Source organism: Meleagris gallopavo, chromosome 6 (genome assembly GCF_000146605.3).
Source record: "Meleagris gallopavo isolate NT-WF06-2002-E0010 breed Aviagen turkey brand Nicholas breeding stock chromosome 6, Turkey_5.1, whole genome shotgun sequence".
Classification (NCBI taxonomy): Eukaryota; Metazoa; Chordata; class Aves; order Galliformes; family Phasianidae; genus Meleagris; species Meleagris gallopavo.
In genome coordinates, this window is record NC_015016.2 from 43917018 (window position 1) to 43929088 (window position 12071).

General features: G+C 40.2%; 1 long non-coding RNA gene across 1 annotated transcript; it reads right to left on the minus strand.

Moving 5' to 3' along the window:
• Window positions 1–4827: 4827 nt before the first annotated feature.
• Window positions 4828–11584, minus strand: LOC109368312. The gene is made up of 2 exons (XR_002116240.2): window positions 11140–11584; window positions 4828–5754 (listed from the first exon to the last, which is right to left on the minus strand). It is a non-coding gene; the product is annotated as an uncharacterized LOC109368312 (long non-coding RNA).
• Between the last annotated feature and the right edge of the window lie 487 nt (window positions 11585–12071).

The window sequence follows — 12071 nt, forward strand, 5'->3', positions numbered from 1 at the left end:
GCTCCTGTTTAGTCTGGCTTCCACTGCAACACAGTTTTCAGCAGACTTTTTAGCCCATTGGATCCCTCTTTGTATCCGTGATGCTGGCTCTTGTTTAGTCTGGCATTCATTGCAACTCATGGGTTTTCAGCAGATTTTTTTGCCAGTCAGACCTCTGTGTGTACCCATGAGGTTTTTGTTGTTGTTGTTGTTGTTAATTGGATCCTGTAACAGCTTTTTAGGGAAAAAACCAACAACATCCTTGCTGACTTCTTCTCAGCAATTAACTAGTTAATGAATAGAGATGCTCGAACTGAAAACAAAAATTAGCATTTGTCAGGACAAACACATAATTCTGCTGTACCTCTTTTAATGCACTGTCTCCTGTACTTTACATTTTTCCTGTGAGATTTCTCAGAATCTCCTAGGGAATTTATTTTACAGTGTAATTGATAGCCAGGTTCCATTATGATTGTCTTCTAGAGAAATAATTTATGCTCTGACTGAAACACTGAACCAAACTGTATTCAGATACACAAGAATATGACTTGTACTTCCCATGTGCTTCTCTACCAAAACTTGCTGGTGGTTACTGTGTATTGAAGAACTGCAAAAAAAAACCATGAGCAACGAAGAAAAAGAATATAATCCATATATCAGGACTCTTAAAGATCGTTTTTATGGTTTTGTTGTTACACACTCTTGATGGTGGATGAAGTTTCAGGGAAAAAGGTTTCAGTTCCAGGTTTTGCCGTAAATTTTGTGTGCACCTTTGAACACCAGAGACACTGTTGGAATATATAAGAACAGATAACATTTCCTCAAGAGTGACTTTACTTTTCCTTGCCTTAAACTGAACAGGAAAATCTGATCATTTCAAGTGTACTATGCCAAGAAAAAAATCTATTTGCCATTAAATGACTCTAACTAGCTTCAGAAATATTTTGAAGTTAATTTGTTCCCTACTTTTTGCCATCTCAGTGCAGTGACCTCAAGCAGCTGAGGTCAGAACGCGAGTCAGAAAGTATCTGTGTGGCTTGAAGATGGCAACGCTTTCCTGTCATAGGTTGTATGAGAAACCAGGCAGGCATACCCCGTTGAGGGCTCCAGACCACTTTTTACTAAATAAGTTTCACATGTAGTAATTACATGTCTGAGCAGGAAACAAAATGACGATTGACCTGAGGTGTCAGAAATACTATTTCAAATGAAACAGAAACTGCTTTTTTTCCTGTCTCACTTGAAATACCACCTAAAAGGCAAAGAAATTCTGTAAATATACTCAGATAAACTCACTTTAGTAGCCTATGTGTGCATCTTCCTAGTAACTGAAGCCACCTCGTCAAATCAATATGTAACAGAAGCTCTCAGCTTATTTAATAGCTCATTAAATAGGTCCACAATCTTCTACCTTGGAGTACTCCACAATCTTGGAGTTCCTTAAGCCACTCCAAACCTACTAAAATGAGTGCTGCTTTGACATTACATCTGCCTCTGCACAGAGGAAGCAAGTAACCTCCCAGGTATTTATAGCCCTTGTTACACAACAGACAGAACATCCCATATATAACGTCATCTTTCTCCCCATCTTGCTTTCCATATAGGTTTCTTCATAAAATGCTCTGAAAAATGGGTACCCAGTTTTTAAACAAATACAATGAACTAACAACTAACACTTGATCACTTTCAACTTCTTAGTTGTGTTTTCAGTAGAAATCATCTTGTTGTCTAGCAACTCGCTTCAGATTTTGCCAGACCTGTTACTCATTATGTCTCACCATGCTTGACATACCTGCTAAGGCCAAGAGTTAAAAGAGACATGCTTTGTTCTATAAGTAAGAAAGCTAAACATTGCATTTGTGTATCCATGTTGTTTTGTAGCCTACTGTTTTAGGAAAGGAGGCTAGGAGCAAGCATGGCCAATTCTTTAGCGTATGGATGCACGGGAGAAAGCAACTGCATAACCTGTGCTTTCTAACATCGTGCTTCTCATCTGAGGTATGAGAAATGGACAAGTTCAGTTACTGACCAGTTGCAGAGCAAAAATGGCCGCTTACACCACACTAATGAGCATGCTGTGAATCACAGCAAGGGAGAAGGCATTCTGCTTTGTATCTCAGGTGAAAATCATGTGTGCAATCATGTTGTGTGTCTCAGCTGCTAAGCAAGGGCTCATTCACATACAGGCACTTACATCTTCTTCCACATAAAACCACTGATCTTTCTTAGTCACAGGCAATATTTTTTTCTTATATAATGCTATTTCTTTTGGACTGTTAGTGGAAATATACAGATGAGGACTGCTCCAAAAGTAATGCCTCCTATTTTATTATGTTGATCCAAGACATTAGGAGGGGATGTTGGTGGTATGGCAGTAGAGGTTGAACCTTCCCACAAGTATTCCATTACATTTTTTTTTGCCATGAGACAGCTGGCAGAAACAGGGCAGTCTGACAAAGTAGTGTCTGACATGGAAGTACATATGAAGCAAAGGAATGGAATTGAATTCCTCCGTGCAAAAAAAATTGCTCCCATTGACAGTCATCAAGGCTTGCTGAATGTTTCTGGAGACCAAACAGTGGATGTGAGCACAGTGAGATGGTGGGTGATGTGTTTCAGCAGTGGCAACAGTAACATGAAAAATAAGCTATGTTCAGACAGCCATGCAAAGCTGTCACACCGCAAAATGAAGAGCATCTCCATCAGTTCATCTGCTTGTACTGGCTAATGGTGATGACTACGTTGAAAAATACATTTTGTAGCTGAGAATTTGCTTTATCAAATAGTTTTATTGTGCTCTTTTTATCTGTTGTAGTTTCAATAAAAATAAATAGGAGGCATTACTTTTAGAGCAACTTGCTTATTTATGTACACATATATATACATATGCTCACATGCATTTACACAAATATATATATTTAATCATAGATAAGAAGAGATAAGTGAATGTGTTAGCTGAAAGAATCACATTCTGGATTGGGGACTAGAATACTGTATTGGCTATGCATGTTTCTCTGAGTCTCTTTTGACTAGGCTTTCATACAGCTTTAGCATATGTGTGAATAAAAGTTTAGCTGTGAATTTGATGGATATATGGAAATGTGAGTCTTTTATTTGCAGAAGACTCATGTGCGGATCTTTCCCAGACTAGGTGTGGCATTGGAGCTGTAAGGGTACAGAATATAAGCTTGACATTAAGGGTAGGTTGTTCTTATTTTCTGCTTCAGCTACTGAACTCACAGCTTTCTAGACCTAAAAGAGAAAGTAATTTTTAAAAACGTCTAATTCCTCAGTTTGTTATTGCCAGCAAAACATAGTGAAGACTAGATTGATAGAAATTTCAACACCATAGGACAGTGTGAAATGATGGCATGTTGGCCACCCATTAGGGATTAGGATGTGTGATCATGCAAATCAATCCCAAGAGTAGAGATCCTGCATCTGTTTGTGCAGGTAGGAATGCTGTTTGACAAGGGCACAGGATGATGTTACTGTCACAGAATTATTTGAGTACAGCTTGAAAGTACTTGGCTGTATCCCATGACCTCCCCTACTACTCCAGGTTCTCCCCAGTAGCAAAACTATCTCTAGCTATACGTTAATTTGTCTGATGGTTTTGAAAGTATCTGGATAGAGGACATCAGTGCAAATGGCTGAAGAAAAAAAAAAAAAAGAAATTATTGATAAGCCCTGAATCACAGGCCAGAAGTTTCATTCTTTTCTTCTGTGAACCGCTTCAAGTGTACCTCAGGAGGCTGCTTATATCTCCTCTTACATGGTAAAAATGTAAAGCGGATTTTCCATTGACTGGTTTATTATGCAGTCACTCAAACCAGAGTAAAGAATGCTGGAAAAGTGTGGCATTATGGTTTGGTACAATTTTTATTTAGCTTCTGCTTTTTTTAATTGAAATTACATAAGATTTGAGACAGAGAAGAAGTGGAAACCATGTGTCTGACTGTGCCCATAACTGCCTGCAACAGTGCACAGTTGTGCAGACTTTCTAAAGTGTCTGTGTCTAATTAAAAGCCACCAATGAAATTCAGCCAGCAGCACGCTGGTGGTTCAGTAATGAATAGAGAATTAGGAATATTAAGAATATTCTATGAAATTAAGAAAAATATCAGTAAGTATTGCACATTTTCATTAACTATTTAATAAGATAAAAATGTCAAATAATAGAAAATTAAAGCGGATAATTATAGTTCTGGTGTGACTTAGTATTCCAAGCTAAGAGAGAAAGCAGAAGCAATACATTTTTTGAGCTTCTCCAGTATGAAATCTCTAGGGAGAATATCTGGACCAGTGTGTGTGTGGACTTACATAAATTTCAAAATGTCCAGAGGACGGAAGCCACAGTAAAAATGAGAGGTGCAGGAGCTGGGAGGCCAGCATTCAGTGTGCAGCTCAGCACCTAGTGTGCAAATTCACTGGTTGCCTTATGTGTTATTTTTTAATAGCTGCTGTTACTCTTTTCTTACTGTTCATTTTTAAATAAGTGAACAAGGTCAAACCAAAAAAAGCTTTATTTAGCCTGTTTTGTACTCTTTGTTTAGACAAAACCACCAGCAAATTTTCAATACGGGAGACAGGGAGGCACTTAACAAAAAATACTATATGTTGCTGTATGTAACCTCACAATACTATGTATAAAGATAATCCAAGGAGATCAAATGATGGTTTTATAAAAATAGCTTCTGCCCTCCCTGAAATCCTATGCTAGATTCTGACACCCCTGTCAGAGTCCCACTGTAAGCTGTGGGATTGTTTATGCAGCAGTCTGTGAGATTTCTCAATGTGAGGAGAAAAATGACAGAGAAATGCAGTCTTTTTTTTTTTTTTTTTTTTTCCTTATCAGCTTTAAAACCTTGTTCTGTTTTGTAGAACAATGGCAGGATAGTATCTATTCTGCAAATTCCTTTTTTTTTTTCCTTAAATCTAATCTTGTTTCTGTTAACGAATCAACACTTCATTGGGATTTATTCCACAAAATCTGGAATTCAGATAGCCAGGGGGAAAATTAAAATCCTGGAAAGCCTGGGAATACATAGGCAAATCACATAAATGGAACCTAATATATGTTTTAAAGCAGGATTTCTGCCCTTGTGTGTGCAGTGTGGAATAATTTTCAGCAGATGGATTGGACAGTGTGTGAAGGAATGGGCTCTTTGGTTCGACTCCAGCCCAAATCAGTCATTGTTGCTTTTCTGATCGCAGCTAAGCAGCCTGTGGGAAATGACTTAGTGGTCTCATTCCGGTCTTATGAAGCTAATGAGCTTAGCAAAGGAAATGGTGGAGGGAATTGTGGAAACTGAACTTCTTTTCACTCTGCAATTCAAGGCTGAAATCAGAGGGCAGGATCAGAGTAGAAACTGAGTGGGACAGTGCAACATGTAATACATAGGTTTCTTGGGTACTGCAGCTCAGAGTGATTTGGCGTATCAAAATCGTAGGAAGGGTAAAGAAAAGGTTTCTGCTGTGCTATGTCTTATCATGCTTGTCATTGCCTGAACTAGACTAGACATGAGAAGGTGGCAAAAAAGTAACTTCCCGTTTTCCTTCTCCCTCCTCAGAGGCCACTCCACCCCTAACTTCATCTGCGTTATGGTAAAGGCTGCTTCAGGCCTGGTGGTGCCTCTGGACCTGGGCAGACTGACAGCTGAGGATGTGCCCTGTTCTATGCAAGTCAGGATGCTCCTGCTGTGGCCTCCTGCCCCAGTCCTGTCCTTCTGCCCACAGGCAACCTGCACACTGTCAGCAGCATGTCACCACACCCTGCAAGAGAAACACGACAGGACTGAGTATCTGAAATCAGAGCTGCCTGGCAAAGCAAGTAATAGTTGCAAAAGCGAACACAATGTGAACCACGGTCCCTCTTTCACCACGGGCTGCCACCACATTAACCGGGCTTTGTGCTGCTGTCAAGAGCTTCAGCGCTGGGGTCAGCTCTGCGGGCACTTCTCTCCCACCTCATTACAGAGCAGCCAGCTTTCTGTTTTCTCTCCGTTTTCAGCTCCTCGTGCTTCTGAGGAAGGTAAAGGACGAGAGGTGCCTCCTGGCGAGAGTCCTGCTGCCTCCTGGGGTAATGTGCTGGCTGCCTCCTCCACATGACATCCTTACAGGGCCATGTCTCGTGCTGGTATCTCTTTCTATAGGGACTCATTTGTGTTGCCTACATCGTGTGCTGGATTTAGAAGCCCTCCAGTGTTACCATGGCAACAGTTTCTGCTTAAGTATAGGTGAGAATACAAGTTAATTTTAAATAAGGTGAACTGAAGGAGGGGGTGGAAAAGCTCTCACAAAGCATCTGAAGCCACACAGATGTTTCTAAGGTTAGTAGCAAAGTATCCGAAGCTAATTCCTCATCCCTGAGGTCACAACCTCCTCACAACAAAGAAGAGGTTCAGGGCCTGGTTATTTGGACTGTCACTGCTTGTGGTGATGGCTGGGCTAGGGGGATGTCATCCCCACTTCCATCTCTTCTCAGTGTGTCCCACATATTTGCACAAACTAGTGACATGATGCTGAACACTCTGCTTTGGGCAGGGTCAACAGGTGAATGAGCCCTGGAAACAGCACAGCTAACTGGGCAGGGTGTGGGTGGGCAGTGCAGGTTTGACACTGCTGCTGGTTACCAGCTGGAAAGGCCAACAGTCCCTCCTCTGGGATGTGGCCCAAACTCTGTCCTCAGCAATAGCCTTAAAATATGAAGGCCATGTCTATGTAAGTATTATGTACATATGCATATCAATATGTGTGTATATGTAAGTGTGTATATCTATGTAGCATGACAAATTAACAAAAGAAAACAAAAGATCATCTCCAAAATAGAAATAGTCTTTTTATACTAAAGCTATCTGGAAGAAAAAGCAATGCGTGATTGACAGAGCAGGGACTCAAGGAGTGCTGCTTGTAGTTACATTGTAGGACTGGCCCTTTTTGCTTTTTCTCAGCCTGATCAGAGCCATCTTTCTCTCTCAGCTCCATAATTGGCACTTATTACCACCATGTGCAAGTGTCTCATCCATTAAATAAATATCAGGGTAACGGTGAGAGATGCAGAAACCACTTAAACATTCACCTTGTCATTTAACTCTCTGTGATCTGCACTTTGTGAGAGTTACCTTCTTAATATACACAATTTACAGCTTAAGAGTGAGCAACTTCAGAAAAAGTGAAGGGCGGTTTGTGCAGACCCATTTGTGACACTGATGACAATTGCACTGAGAGAGAAGCTATATCCTAGGTGACCTTACAGAAGCAGTGGGAACTGAGTGATGTGTTCTGAAATTTGAGTAACAAAAGGATGCTATTCAGATTTTTGTAATAAACAGTTGCTTGGTAACCAGCTTCTGTAAATCTTTTGTCAGCACTGTTAGAACAAATATCTATGCCCAGGTGTTTGTCCCTTCCGTTTACCTGAAAGTGACAGTACCACAAACAGAAATAAGACTTCTTCCTTCTACTGTTTCATTTGTGGCCAGCAATTTACCAATCAGTAAAGCAGAAAAGGCTGAGGTAAAGTTTACAGATTAACAAACAATGTAACCTTTAAAAAATTTCCCTTATTTGCCATGATTGTCAAAGCTGCTTTTGTGCTTTTTATCTCCATTTCTTCATTTGTTTTGTGATGAATCACATCCCTGCTGCTGCTTAGTGCAAGAAAAAGCATCTCTCCTGGAGCTGAAAGACAAAATTTCTAGCATATAAACACTCCAGTGTTACAGAGGAGCTGTGCAATGTTATGAATTCACTTATAAAAACATTTCCAACTTTTTACTCTGAATTTCTTTAGTTGTTTGGTGAACTGATTTATATTGCTGATTAGATTTTACATCTGTATGCAGATAAGTAGTGTATTCAGAAGGCTTAATTAATTAGTGTACCATGTGATTTCAAGGCAGTGGCAGTTAAAATTACAAGATAAGAATGGAAGTGACTGCTGATATAATGATTATCTTATTTCCAAAACCATCTGGATTACATGCTGTGTTAATGTGGGTCAAGACTGACCTGTTCTGCAGGGGGTGGATAGTTTATTACAAGCATCACAAAGAGAGATGCTCCCAGACATTTTATTTAGGTGGTTACATGTTTTAGCAGGTATTCTTACAGCCTAAGCACTCAGTATACAACTGGAATATTAGAAATCTTAGAGGAAAAGAGGTCTTTTGTGTAGCAGAAGTATTATGAAAGGAAAAAAAGGATCTGAAGGAAGGAATTTAAAGCAGTTGTGGGAAGAAAATTGAAGGCCCTAAACACGTGAATCTATATGAAAGAATAATGGGATAAGCTGAGGGGATGGATAGCTCTGAGGACCTAAAAGAAGGGAAGGATAATGATTTAATGGAAATGGAGAAACTGGATCCTGCTTACAGAGAATTGTTACATGGTTCTGAGAATGTGAAGGATTTTGGTGATGCTGCCTGAAATGTCTCAACTAGGATGGAAAATAGGAAAAATATTTTGTGTTGTATCCAGAATATTTTTTCTGCTTACGCTATTTCCTAAACAAGTACACTAAGATGCAAAGCTAGAACTATACCATAGCTATGTGTCCTCCTAATCAGTGCAGAAGAAGAGGAACTCACCTAAGTGTCATGAAGGCTATCTGAAGTTTGCCAGTCAAATAGGCAACCTCCCTAAAGGAACAAGTTTGGAGTTTCTTCTTTACCCATGCCAAAAGCATGACAAGACAGAAATGATGATGGGCATTTCAAGGTGTGGACCTCTGATGGCATCTGCCAATTGCTTCCAAATGGTTGGCAAAGAGAGCCTAAGAAAAGCAAATGTGCTTGTAAACTCAAACTTCCACTTGTCTGCAGTTGCTGTAGGATAGCCAAGTCTACAGAAAGTTGCTAGCATCTGCTGTAGATATTTCTACCCCCAAAAAGATCCCCTAAGGGACTTTTTTGTTATATTTTCAAAATTGACTACATTTAACAGTGCTTCCACTATCAGTCACACTTACTATTTCTTTTATACAGAATGTATTGTTTAAGGGATATGTAACAGCCTTAGGTAATTTCTTTTACAGTAGTGAAGTATATCTCTCCTCTAAGCAAAGGCAGTGTAAGTTGTAAAGAAGTCAAAGTCCTTCATTTTTGGTTGCTGTTACTGGTAACTCATCTAATAACTGAATGTAAACTGAAACCATATCTTTCTCTTTAAAGATGACTATCTCAAATGGCAGAAAATTAATCTGTCTGGGGAACATATTGGAGAGGGGGTAAAATTAATGAGAAAAATCATTTGATGGTTGAGCTTGATGGCCTCCAGCCCAGGGAAGAATGGTGGGGTGAAAGAAACAAAGAACAGCTGTTCTTAAGGGTGAGAGTTGAGCATCTAGAGTAGGAAGAAAAAGGAACTGAAATCACCAGCTGAAGTAAAGAGTAGAAAATAAAGACTTTGGAATGAGACCACATAGAGAAATCACTTATATATATATGTATATATGTATAGGTTAGAGATGTACAGGAAGCAATAAAAAAAAGAAGGACAATGAAGAGGAATACCAAATCTGCTAACCAAGTGAGCAGAAAGAGACAAAATACCAAAACTGAAAGTTTATGTCTCTAACTGGTTGTCCCACTTCAAGGCAGGGGGCGAGAAGATGTCTTTTACCAATCTGTGTTTTGGTATTTGCTAGAATGAGATATTCAAAAGCATTTTCCATAGTAACAGACTACAAACAGTGCTTGGGACAAGCAGTTATTTGTAGGTTGTGTAGGACTTCAGAAGAAAACTGGAACATACTGAGCAATTTCCATACCGCCTCTTTCGTGATGGTATGGAGAGAGAGAGGGGAGAGATCACCTTGGATCTTTAAGAAGTGCCTGTATGTTAAACATTGTCACAGAGTGTGGAGAAAAACATTAATGATCTGAGGGAGATATAGTTTACCAAGAAAGTAGATCAACAGGAATACATAAAACCAGGAACCGCAATGCTCAGAGCAGATGCCAACAAACAGTAGAATACTGATACAATCCAATAGGTTTCATTCTGGTAATTTTCAGGAGGTAATGGTACTGAAAAATGTAGTTGAATTCTCATTTGGCAATCCAAGCAGGACAGTGTTAGTGTTTATGCCAAATTGCAGCATAGAATTTTCACAACTGAAGGTCCACCTAGAGAAAACGTTTTCCAAGGAAAAGGTCTGTTTCATTTTCTGATGTTATATCTTCATTTTATTCTAGTTGAGCTGTCACAAAGAGTGGTTTCCACACAGATTTGTGCTGTGCAGGAGTCTGATGCCTCAGACAACTTTTTATAATGAATTTCTTTAATATTTCACAGGAACACTAATTCATATCCGGGATTAGAGTATATGTTTTCCTTTAATTCTCATGTGATCCCCTGAGCCTATTACATATTTCTTCTCCTGCAGAAACATTTCACAGCATACCAGAGAAGAGCAACAGCTCTCAGCCTGCTGGAAAAGGCAGCGAGGGACTGGTGGCTGGAGCCAACCATACCTACCCTGCTGCATTGGGAAGAGTGGAACTATCTGCCCTGTTTGGTAGGATGCTCCTGCCCCTCTCACCTATCAGCCCGTGAGGAAATCTAGTACTGAACCACTGTCCATTCATCCATGTAACACTCCCTTGTATGTTTTAGATGTGCATCTTCTTGAAGAACCTGTTGCAAGAATGCCTGTTGCTTGTGCGATTGTTTTAAAATCCTGGATTAATTTTCAAGTTTCCTTTGCAATATTTCTGTCTGTAGCTCACCCTACATGCTGGTGGAATTAGCAAATGTCTTGCTGTGAATCAGCAGAAATTACTCAGCTTTAGAACAAGTTCACAATTCTTTTGAACAGAGAGACAGAAGAAGTCCTTGCCCACTGCACAAGGTCAGAGACTTTGCCTTCCTTGCTCCCTGTTGCTGAGTTCTCCTCAGTGAATTTAACAGTGACCCATCTGGATTTGCGTTACTCTTATAGAGGACTTGAGCTTCATTTTCTCCTCACTACCTTTCAGATCACCCACCCTTTGAAAGAGCCTTTCCTTTTCCTGAGCACTGCCAGCTCCATTACTGCATGCTTTCTCTGATTGCTTCTCTAAATCCTAGGTGCAGCAAAAGGTTTTGAATTTTTGTGTGTTATTTCCTGAAGCAATTCAGACTGTATTAATTGCACACTTACTCCCCATGACTCACCTTGGGTTTGCAGTGCTCTGTGAGAGATAACACTGCTGCCAGCATCATTCTAGCTTTTCTTCAGCGTAGGCTGCAAACTTCCTTATTCAGGCCCCTGAAGGCACTTGTCCTTCCAACCTGGAGTCTTTTATTGTGTTTTCCTTTGTCTGACACCCTTCCTGGCTTCAAGGAATACACCTATAAGACTCAGAAAACAAGAGGGGAGCTGAAGAATAGCTTGCCAAATAGAGAGACTGGAAAGGTATTTATTCTCTGTCCTGGCCTGCTGACATTTGAGTCTTCCATGACCAGGGGCAGGTGTCTTAAAGAAGCAAAACCTAAGGAGCTCGGATTACTCTCTCTGAATGATATGGAAGGCTGGATACTAAATAAGGCTGGCTCCTCAGGCCAGTGGCACCAGTCCTGCCACTCTATCTGCATCTACATACCAGAGTATCTAGTGAAGCAGGTCAGCTTTCTTTTCTCTTGGCTTATTCCCTCCTTGCCAGAGACCAAAAGCTGGGAGGACTTTAAATACCAAAGGTCTGTCAAGAAAATAGAAGCCAGAGTAAAAATGCGTATGTTCTACTGACAGTTACAGCCAAAAGTTGATTTAAAGCTGGCGTCCATATGAAAACCAAAATCAGTGAGCATGGGCAGGCCTTCACTGAATCCTTATTCCAACGTGAACCCAGCTGCTTTCCATATTCCCCTCTGGCCTTTCCTGTCACCAACAGCAGAAAATGCTAAGATGTCAAAGAGGAGTGAAACCTGCAGTGCTGCAAAGTCTGCCAAACCTCAAATGCAAGGCACTGGGCTTTACGATGTGTGACATGTTCCAAATGAGGAACTCGACTGAAAATTGTTAGAGAAAATTAGAAAATGATGTGAAGGTCTCTTCTGTGCTATGGCATCTCTATGATCTCATTTCAAGAAGAGGTGGGTGGTAACTG